Source organism: Diabrotica undecimpunctata, chromosome 6 (genome assembly GCF_040954645.1).
Source record: "Diabrotica undecimpunctata isolate CICGRU chromosome 6, icDiaUnde3, whole genome shotgun sequence".
NCBI classification, from domain to species: Eukaryota; Metazoa; Arthropoda; class Insecta; order Coleoptera; family Chrysomelidae; genus Diabrotica; species Diabrotica undecimpunctata.
In genome coordinates, this window is record NC_092808.1 from 58,150,896 (window position 1) to 58,163,248 (window position 12,353).

Genomic DNA, 12,353 nt, shown 5'->3' on the forward strand with positions numbered 1-12,353 from the left:
TATGCTATTACATGTGAAAGGTAAGGTCCAGAGAATACCGGAATAATAAAAAACACATATGATCTAACACTATATATTGAAATAAAAATAATGAAATAATTCACACTCAAAAGTTTTCAATAAAAAAATCTCATATAAGGATTCTCAAACTTTTGTTCTCCGTACGTGAACAATCAAAATTAATGGTACAAACAATATTAATTGCAATCTAAAAATCCCAAACTATTCTAACTCTCCTAATCAAAATATTTATATCCTTTCTAAATTACGTGTAAAAATTGTGTTATCAATAAAAGAAAAACTGCAGAAAACAAAAATATCTCTCTCTGATGATGAGTGGTCCAAATCCTTGTTCCTTGTAGACTGTATTATCTCCTCTTAACCGCTCCCTATGTAATCAGCAATCTTACAACAGATTGTTGCAAGTATATCGTCCTTAATGATCTCCTTCAAAAGCAACAATCATTCAAATTATGATAGCCTTTCTCCTCTCGATAAACTGAATCTCTCGTTGGCCCGAGTGAAAAATGACTCTTGGAATATCTTCTCTTTACGATAAACTGAATCTCTCGTTGGCCTGAACAGTGACTCTTGGAATATAAGTAGGAAAATATGACTTACAATATTTTGCTGCTTCAGCTTCTGTCAGATACACTAACTCCACAAAAACTCACTAACATTCAACACTACTGCTTGCTATTTCTTGGGAACCACCAGAGAACAATTACTGTTCGTCTTACAGACTTGGAAAACCAACTGATTCCCCTTTCTCTCTCCTCAATCTCGCTAAACTTTTTCCTACATACTTATCCCACCTTTTTCAATCTCCGCCAATCAAAACTTGTCACAATTCCCCCATTTTTTCATTTCGATAACAAACAAATTTTTACCTATAATTATAAAATTTCCTAAAACTTATTTACAAATAATATTTTCTATAATTCTTAAAAACTAACAAAAACCTCTTTCTAAAATCTCTTCTATTTGTCTCTAATCACTGCATTAATGTATTTTGGAAAACCCGTTTCAATTGTCTTTGGATTTCACTTAAAATTATGCGGGTCACTCAAGTACAACAAAGAAATAATTTATGTATAGCTTACATTTTGTTTAGTACAGGTAATCCAAGAATTTAATAACTTTCCTTCTTTGAAATGTTTGTTGTTTATTATCTTACTTATCTGAATTATTTTAATGTTTTTTTGAACTTTGAAATATTTTAATCAACCCAATATTTTTCTCGATTTTGCATATCATAACAATATATATATATATATATATATATATATATATATATATATATATATATATATATATATATATATATATATATATATATATATATAATATATCACATAAAAGTGACCTTAGAAATAATAAAAATACGTGTGCCTTAATACATCATGCAATTAATAAAAATCATTCATTTAATTTCAATAAAACTAATATATTAAGACGTGAAAACCAATTAAATAAAAGAGAATTCTTAGAAATGGTATGCATAAATAAATATCAATGCGTTAATAAAAAACTGATATTGATAAACTAAGCAATATCTATAATTACATTCTGTCTTACGAAAATTAATACTATAATTTTCTAATATTAGATTTTCTGACTATAAATACTATAATTTCAAAAAATTTAAATATTCATATTTGGCGGCACTTTGTACGTAACCATAATAACAATCAAAAGCTAGTTATCAATAACAAAAAACATAATAAACAGAAACGAAGATAAACAGAAAAACATAAGAAACAGTGTCTTTCTGACATAAATCGAACATCAATATATTAATCAATGTCATAATGAATTTATACAAAATTAAATAAAATTAAAATATTGTACTTACATAACTATATAATTTTGATAAGTTAAGTTTTAATGTTTTGTGAATTTAAAAATTTAACGGATTAACCTCATGTTGTAAGTTTTTATACTAGTTTTATACAATGTTATTTAATTCTAATTTCATTGTATTTACTGTTACCATATTTTAGCATATCCTGAAGAAGCAAATAAATTTTGCGAAAGCTTGATTAAAGAACAAAGAGTTTCACTTTCCTGCCCTATTAATGACTGCAACCTCAAAATAAAACTTTATTTTATATATATATATATATATATATATATATATATATATATATATATATATATATATAGAGTATATTGCTGTGCACCTATAGTGCGTTGGCGAATTATCTTAAGACCAGACGTATGTCTTTTGCGGCATGCAAAAGATCGCCAGTGTTATTTATGCCTGTGCCTATCATACAAAAAAATTAGTTGTAGAATCTTCTAAGCCTGTAGCCAAAAAGATATTCAAAATGAAAAATTATATATTATGAGGGTAAGTATGGCTGTAAAACTGTATTCTTGTGGCATGTTACCTTAAAATATTGATATGAACAAAACAATTTGAATATTAGCGCCATATCATTTACCATAAGTTAAGGTTGTAAAGTTACAATGTAAACTGTAAAAATTGGGTTTACTTTCGGAACAAACTAAAGTTCGTCTTAACTGTACTCCCAACTGGTTCATTTTATTTAAAGTTTTAACAGATGGTGGCCCAGACCATTTTTCCGTCAGTAAATAGATAAACGTTGCATACTAGTGAGTGTTCAGGTTCAAAATCGAAGTGAATTTAGATGTGTACGGTGCCAAAGTTGTTAGGCCGCGAAAGTTATTATGATGGTAGTGCGTAATTATTTTCGCAGTGCATAATTATTTTGTTCTAGAAGGTTTGTCCACGTGTTTACACGGAACCGAAACCGAAGTAGACAAACAAGAAAAGACTAAAGCTAAATTAGTTCTTTTGCTTGATCCATCTTTATATATACATATAAAACAAGAAAAAACCACGAAAGAAACTTGGGACGCTTTAAAAAAGTTGTTTAATGACGGGTACGTAAGAAAAATCGCGATTGGAAGATTGCAGTTCAATGGCAAATTATGTGAACCATACAGTTGAAAAAGGACGAAAATTTATTGGAGCTGATTTTAAAATTGATGATAAGTGTATAGGTTCGCTACTTTTGGCAGGATTACCTGATCGTTTTTCACCAACGTTAATAGCGATCGAACATTCGGAAATTGTGATTTCTAGTAATTTAATCAAAACAAAACTGTTGCACAAGGAGAGTGATGTTGGTAACACTGATAGTGCTTTAGCAAGTGGTAGTCGAAACAGAAGCAGAAGCAAAACCAACAGACGGGTTAAACATAGCACCAAGCATAGAATAAGTGATGATGGCGTAAATGACAAGAGAGACAGTATCTATTGAAAATCAGATGTAATCATTGTAAGCAAACAGGAAGTTATAAAAATAAATATCCGAAATTAAAAACATCCGAAAAACATGCGTATTGTGCCGCGGTTCTCACTGGAGACTTAAAAAAAAATAAGTGGTATGTGTACTCGGGAGCTAGTGTTCATTTTTTGCCAAATGAAGACTAAATTAATAATAAAAGAGTAAGTGACACAGGTGACATTATAGTTGCTAATAAAAAGAACACTGTCAAAATAAAGTGTTTAGGTGATTTGGATTTATCAACTCTTGTTGGTGAGAATCATTTTAATATTGTAGTTCAAAATGCTGTTTGTGTTCCGGAAGTTATAACTAACCTTTTGTCTTTTACCAAACTAATAGAGAATAGGAACTCAGTTAAATCGGAAAATTATTGTTACGAAATATTTAATAAAAATTCTGAACTAATCGCAAAGGTTGACTTGATAAATGGAGGATACAAATTGAATATTAAGGTTATTAAAGATTTTAAAAATACCTAAGAAAATAGGGTGTATGATTCAACCACCAAAGAAATTATGGCAAGCAGACATGTACAAATTATGGAAGATACTAAAAAGTTTGAAGTGATTCAATATGATTTAAAAGATGAACATGAGGCAAAGGAAACTCTAGATTTAGTATGGGTACATACAAAAGATATTGTTGAAACTGGGACTAAAGATTATGGTAATATTTTTAGTGGCAAATAATCTAGGTACTATGAGGAAGATAACGTAAGTGATAAAGAGTTTGAAGTGCCTATTTTACCTTTTTTGGATGGTGCTAGAAAGGTCACCAATGGAGAGACTGCGAACGGCAGCTAGATGGTTGGTAAAGAGCGAGTCGGGGGTTCGAAACTAGCTTTTGGAATGGGGAGTGGATCCAACCGAAGAAAAATAAAGATGAGACAAGATAACATAGATTAGAAAAGACAGAGAAATAGATAACACGAGAGATAGGTAAAATTTTCAAAGATAAGAAAAGATAGGAAAAAGGCGCCACTTAACTTTTTGGGGTTACAAGGAGAAAATTAAGAAACCTTAAAAACGAAAAGAGATAAGAAGAGATAATTAGGTTCTGAGGCCAAATACAAGAAAAGATATTAACAGTAAATTATTAAATAACTGTGGTCAACACATTACATAATCAAATAATAAATATGTTCGGTGGAATTCGTCCACCTAGTTACCTACAAACATATTATATAGCCTGATCTTACTCCTGGTCGAAGATATCGTGATAGTTAAATATTTTTATTGGCAGATATTATTCAGAGATGCACTATTATCAGGAATCTTATTAAAAGTATATAAATAAAATTCAGTAGGTAAACAAACCAAAATATATTCAATACCTGAATTACCATACGGGTGAATTCCAAAAACAAGAAATACAAACAGATCTACCATATCATGTAAAAAAAATGCAAAATCTTTCAATATGATAGACATAAACACATGCACATGCACATAAATAAAATATAACATTAAGGAGAACTTGATGTTTTTTAAAAAAACTTACAAAAGAAGAAGATCATAATTATAAATATCTCTCCTTAATGTTTTAGGCTTATCTCGAGATAACAGGCTATAAAAGTAATAATTTATAGTAAGTACATAGTAATACTAAATTAATTTACAATACAGTTACAAAAGTACAGAGACAAGATTACAAAATTCAGTTTTACCAAAAATTTATATAAGGACTAAACCGCACTTGGTTCACAAGAAGCTACTCGCACAGCTTTTGTTTATATAATTATTGTTTGTAAGTTGTATATGTTAATGAAAAGATATGAAAGTTATTGAAAGTTCTGAAAAGTTCTATTGATGAAATAATTGTTCCTTAGAGGAATTGATTGCATAGGTAGTTAGCTTTAACCACCGATCAGAAAAATGTTTTGTCGTATATAGCCCGTAGATTACTCTACTTTGGAGATATTTGGAGGTATATTAATAGTAAGACCTATACTATACCTATACTATACCTATACTATACCTATACTATACCTATACTATACCTATACCTTACAGTAACTCTACATGATGTTGCCTCTTAACTCTCGCTGAATTTAAACCTACTCAACTTTAGAATCAAACACTGAAGTTAATTTATAATCTATATTTGATCTACTCGGGTGTTAGATCAAACTACTTGAGATACAATAGAAGTGTATATATAATATATATAAACAAAGATAAATTCCTAGAGAAAGAAATACGTCGAAACTCTTAGACGACGTAACCAAAAGTCAATCTAATCTCCTAGACTACCCAACGAAAAGTGATTCTCTCTTTCTCAAATTGGACAAACTATCCCCTAGAACAGAATAAACTCCACTTAAAGAATTCCTTCTTAACAAGAACCGATTTATTTTTATTTTCGGTGCAAACATATAAACATAACGATACTTTTTAAAAAGGGAAGCAAAAAGGCAAATATCTGTACAATGGACCACAGGAGTGATGACGTAGATTTTATTAATATCTGTCAGTTTCACTTTCCAAACAAACCTAGTGTAGATAATTTGTATTTTTCGTTATTTTTTCATTTTTTTTAGAGAATCTTTCCACTTTTTGCAATATCTAAGTATTGTGATAGTTACTACACAACAATTTTACAAGGTTGTGTAAATACTAAAGCATGTTGTTTTATAAAAATAGCAATAGAATGTATGTATCAATAAAGTAAGGTTAGAATGTCTTTAATTTAAAATTTTAAACTATATTTTATAGAAATAGAACACTCATATATGATGGTATTATCGTAAAAAACACTATACTTATAAGAAACAGCAGCAGAGGAAGCAAAATGTTAACTTTATAGAAATTAAAAAGTCTTGAGATTGGGCATTTCAACTTTTGTTTGGAAAGTAATAATAACAATATGACAACTGTGACGTCACACTCCGGCGGTCCACATTAAGGGAAAGGTTGTTTTTGAAGAAAAGAGGCCGCTTCCTTGACCCAACCCAAGTCGAGCAAAGGCAGCCATAAAGTAATCTGCATGTTTCGGTACTTCTGTTAAGGAATAAAAAAGCTAAAAAAAGTTATACGAAGAATTGGTTCTATAAAGATACAAAAATTCTAAAGTTACATTCTCATAAATGACTATATCGGCATTTCTCATTCGTTTCGGCGAGGTGCAAAAGGAAGATTTTACGGCCATTGGCGTAGCTGCGGTAATTACAAAAGGTTTTTAAAATTAATCTTAAAGTAACATATATTAGTTATTAATCTAATTATAAAAAAATGTTACAACACAGAAAGGCAGAACGAGTAAGAAGAAGAAAAGTATGTTACATATGTTACATTATTTACTATGTGTGCAGAGATAACTGACGTAGATGATGTTCTGTTGACAGTTTCAAAGGCATTACAACGTCCTGATGGAACAAAGTGGAGAGAAGCCATGATGGATGGAATCCAATCTTTCCATGACAACAATGCATGGGACGTGTTAGATGTACCAGAAAATGGTAGTGTAACTGATTAAAAATTGGTTGTTTAAGTTTAAGTATAATAGTGAAAAGAAAGTTACATATTGTGCAAGACTAGTGGCTAGGGGTTTTAATCAATGAGAATATATAGCCTATATGAAAACTTTTGCTCCAGTAATAAGACATTTTTCTTTAAGGTTGCTTTTTTCACTTTAAATCAAATTAGTTTTCGATATTACTCATTAAGATGTTAAAAAAACATTTGTAAGGTTTTGATTTAGAAGTTAACAAATGTTTAAAATTAAATAAGGCTATTAAACAGTCTCCTAGGGCCTGGAATTATGAACTAAATATTGTTTTGGAAAATTATAATTATAAGAAATCAAAACATAAACCATGTATTTATATCAAAAGAGAAAATAATAAAATGAGGTTAGAGCAGTATATAATTTTTTTTGTGTGTCCAAATGATGAAAATGAAACAAGTGGACTAAAAAATATGTTAAAGATATTTAATATAAGTGACGCCGAAGGAGTTAAAACTCATATTGAACCATAGTTATCTTTAACAATAGATGATAGTAACAATTGTATTAGGAATAAATTTCCTTATTAGAGGATAATAGGCAGTTCGATGTATTTATCTGTTTTAACCAGACCAAATATATCATTTCCAGTTAGTTTCTTGAGCCAATTTAACAATATATAAAATAAGTGTTATTGGACATGTGTAAAAAGAGTTTAAAAGACACTATTAACAACTATTCTCTGATTTACTCAAAAGTTGATTCAGAATTACAAGGTTTTATCAAGCGAATTGGGTAAGCATTAGATCGTAGATTCTTTACTGAATATGTATCTGAAACTTTGTGGCTCTGCAATATCTTGGCAAAGTATAAAAAAAACGGTAGGTTTATCTAGCTGCGAGACAATATATATGGCCTTGTCAAAGGCTGCTAGAGGCTGTTTTTCTTAGGGTTTGCTAAGTGATTTAGTTAAAAAAACTGAATGTATTTTACGATAATTACCGTACATTAAACTTATCAGAAATACCAATTTCTCAAAACAGAAGAAAGGCTATTGATGTAAGATATCATTTTTTAAAAGACCTAATATCTGACACAATCATTAATGTAATAGATATGCCTACTGATCTTATATTATCAGCTGATGTGTTGACTAAAAGGTTAGTTGCTGAAAACTGCACAAATTATTGAAACTAAAATTTAAAAGGAAATTTTCAGTGGTTGGCTGTATAACACAGTTTAAAAAAAACTTACAATTATGTAAAAACTTCTTTTTGTAAAATGGTATAAAATTTTATTATTGAAATTTTTAAAAATTTGACAAAATGGATTTATGAATTTTCAAAAAGTTTTCGATCCCATCAGATCATTCTTAGTCAAAAACGTCTATATAGTATTTGGAACTAGCCACACGATGATATCAAATGAACCTTAAGTTACATAATTTGAGTAAATAACATTATAATTAATAAGACATTAGCTCGATGATAAAGGATTACATTTTTTTACTGGAACGTACAATTTCACAGCTCTAAAAAGGGGACCTTATGCCCTACGAGGTAAACAACCAACTTGAGAATCCATAAGTTAAGGTTGGTACAATGTAAACTGTAAATTGTATTCACTTTTGAAACTAAATAAAGTTAGTCTTCACTGTATACTCAAATGGTTCGTTTTATTTACAAGTTTTAACATGTTACACAATGAATATTTGCATATTTTTATAATAAACCACAATGGTTTAAATCAAAATTACATGTTGACTTAACATTTAGACATAATTTAACCACTTTCACAAAACACATTTTAAAAATAAAAATAAGACTTTTTCTGGTCAAACTGTTATCATTATCATCATATTTGGCTCGACCATCCTCTGTGGATTCTGACGTGCTCTAAGATTAGTCGCCATTCTGTTCGGTTTCTGGCAACTACATCCATCCACCTAATTCGCGATCGGCCTCTGCTTCTTCTTACTATAGGTGTTTAGGTCGTTAGCTTTTTAGCAATCATATTGTCAGACATTCGTATTCTGTGTCCGACCCATCTACGTCACTGTGTTTTAATGAACGTTTCGATATCTGGTTCATTAAAGAGTTGGTATAATTCGAAATGATTTTGATTTCTTAGCCATTCTATGCTATCTATTTTAAAAATTTTTATTTATAATATAAAAATATAATATAATAAGAAAGCTGCACGTTTTGCCTTTAAACTGCATTGTGATTTTTATCAATAAGACACTTTGATCAAAAGACAAAATTTTTGTACAAATTTTATTTCAAAATGATTTGGAAAGAGAACGGTGCATTCTTCAGAAAAAGTGTTAATTAACGTTTTTGTTTAAAATTATCGCAGCTACATTTTCTATTTGACACATTTTTTTCTAGGGCGTACAAATCCCACATAATTTGTACCAAATATAAAATAAACGATTATATAAATAAAAAATATAAGAGTACAAAAATTTATAATTTTTATTGGTATGAAAAAATTTAAAAAGAACTAGATTAAAAATATTGATTAAAAGTATAAATAAATATTAAAAATATCCTTTACAGTCGCTCATCTTTTTGGAAGGCTCTAATTCAAAATTTGCTTTTGTATAGGAAAAATTTACACGAATGTAACATGTAGTGCTAGTTAGTCCCAGAACAAAAAGTATCGCTAATTGATAATACAGACCTAACACTGGAGCCGTTACAAAGTTTATTACGATTCCAATTGCTTGAAAAAATTGAAAAATGGCAAATGCGCAAGCACTGTTTTCACTGTACACTGTACCCAATAAAGAGTATATTAAATTTATAAAAACTGAATCTCCAAGGCCTAATAAAAAAGCACAGAACATAGCAATAGGGACACTACTTTCTATGATAGCTTCTTCATCCGTATCAGAAAATGTTGAACTATTGGGGAGATTAATAAATATCAAAGCAAAGCAAAGAGTGTGTATACTACAAGCTACTACAGCTAAATTACTTCTGCCTAATTTTAAAAACTTTGGTCCAAATAAACTAAGAACTCCACCTCCGAACACTCCACCAACTCCTATAAGAATTCCGGATATTCCTACCAGTTGTTTGCGATCGTCAAATTTCTTTGTAAATCCAACGCAAGAACTATAAACTCCACTAAAAAATCCTAATTCCAGCCCGGCGTAGAGAAAAATAAAGCTAAGTAACAACATCTTTCTGGTTACAAATAACTTGGTAGCAGTTACAAAAGCCTCGATAGGCCCTTCCGCTTTAAGATTTTCTTCATTGGGATCTTTTACTCGGGTAGTTTGTGAAAGCAAACAAAAAATTATAATACCTGCACTACAGACGCCTGCAAGTGATAGTAACACATATGTCCTTGTTGCTTCATCAATTACTTCCTTTCCGCTGAAGGTAAACGTCACTAATATATTTCCAATGATCAAACTGAAATTTGAAAGAAACGAGAATAGTCCTGAATTCCTGGAAATTGTGTCTTCAGTTGAATTAAGGGTTATATAGTTACCTTCTCCTATCCACAGTAACGAAGTTCCCAAGCCTATTAACGCTGATATTGTATACAAAAGCCATACCTTCGGAATCAAAAACTGTAGTATAAACATAATATTAAAAATGCCTCCCAAACACATGGAATATTTAGAACCTATGAGATCTATCACTGAAGGTGTTATCCAATTAAATAAAGCATAAAATACATTATTTAAAGCGAGGCTGTAATATCCATTTTCAGTAAAAGATGAATCTTCTTTTTGAATGCTGTCGACTATCGTTGTTTGAATATTAAATAAAGTACACGTGCCGGTCATTAGACATAAAAAACCAAGTCCCAATAGAAAAACGTTTCGTAAATTATTGTCCATCTTGATTGCACTTTAACTTAAACCCACTATTAAATGTCTTTACAACAATTCAAGGGACTAAACAAAACAACTCAACAGTGAATAATTTTATTTACCAGCGGTCAGTGGAAATATTGTTTTTAAAAGAGAGAGTCAGCTACAATTGCCAGAGACGGACTATATCGATTATTTGCAAAATTAATATTAGATCCAAGTCTCGTCAAGCGCGATTCAAATAATATATATATATATATATATATATATATATATACATATATATATATTTATATATATATATATATATATATATATATATATGTATATATATATATATATATATATAAACTAAGGTACACTCGAAGAGTGGTGGGTTTTTCGGTCAAAGTGGAGAAATAAAAGACAAAGAAGGTGGCTACTTCATCTATTTATTGAAGAAGTTTCGCTTTCTGCTCAGAAAGCATCATCAGTTCATCTAAAAAGAACAATATAAAACCAAACATCCATAGAGAAATTACAATAAAAGTGTGTTACCTTACAAAGACATGTAGCAGTCAAAGATGTTAAAAATATGAAAAAGCTTACGAAACTGGACATTTAGAGTAAAGTTGTATAAATCAATTAATTGAAACTTGGTATAGTTTGCAATTTAACAAAATTAGCACAGCAAAAGAACATGTGATAAACATACATGTATATAAAAAAGTTATTATAAAAACTTAAGTAAAAAACATTAAGATTTATTTTAAAGTGTAAAGAACTTAAAGAACTAGAAAGATCATGAGAAAGCACTTCCAACAATTTATTAATCAATTAGATTTTAAATTTAACTTTAGGTAACATTATAAGTTATTTAGTTGATAAAGAAATCAGAGAAAGAGAACTGGAAGACGATCTATGGAACGATAGAATGAGATGGAGATTGGAAATCGGAAGACGTCGAAGAACGTTGTAAACCGAAATTATATATATATATATATATATATATATATATATATATATATATATATATATATATATAAGTTATTTAAATTAATTTAGTATAAACATAAAATGAAGTTACCAGTCTTAAGCTTACTGAGTCTCGCCGATAAAGCGGCGGGAATTTACAGGTTTAACACCCACGCAAACAACGTGAATAGAGATGGCCTTAAGGTCAAAATGACAAGAACAGCAAGGCGAAATACCAACCTCTATATAATAGGGCGGTATATTCAAAAAAAGTAATAAATTTGGTTGACAACTTGTCGTTAAGAAATAAAACAATGAAAGGAAAAGGTGGTTAAGATCACCATTTATCCTACATGGTACAAGATGACAAGATGAACAAATGATATACATGTAAATGCGCGTTTGATTCTCTGTCTTCCTCGTTCTTGTTTTCCGATGTAGCTATATACTGCTCACGTATAGTTCTCGTTATATGTATTGTCGGTGTTGTTTATCTGTATTAAACTTTGTTTTGTTAAGTTAAAGTTTAAATTAATTGTTATATCTTAGATTAAATTTATAATATTATGTCTTACCTGGGTGTTTGCCATTGGGCGGCTTCTCACTATGTTACTGTACATAAATTATACATATTGCTTATTATTTGTAATGAGACATATTGCAATAAACATTGGGGATGTTAAAATAAAAGCTGTTTAAGTTTACGAGCTAGAGACTTATAAACAAATAAATTGTTTATTACAATTTTTTGTCCACCCAGATCGAAATCCACCCTCGAAATTCGCAGTCAGAAGCCAACAATATAT

At 29.7% G+C, this 12,353-nt stretch overlaps 1 protein-coding gene and 1 pseudogene across 1 annotated transcript in view; both read right to left on the bottom strand.

Moving 5' to 3' along the window:
• LOC140442663 (GTP-binding protein Di-Ras2) overlaps nucleotides 1–12,353 on the bottom strand; it is a 1,562,201-nt gene that overhangs the window by 741,689 nt on the left and 808,159 nt on the right. The gene's annotated exons all lie outside the window — the stretch shown is intronic.
• LOC140442660 (UNC93-like protein MFSD11 pseudogene) lies at nucleotides 7,227–10,695 on the bottom strand (annotated as a pseudogene).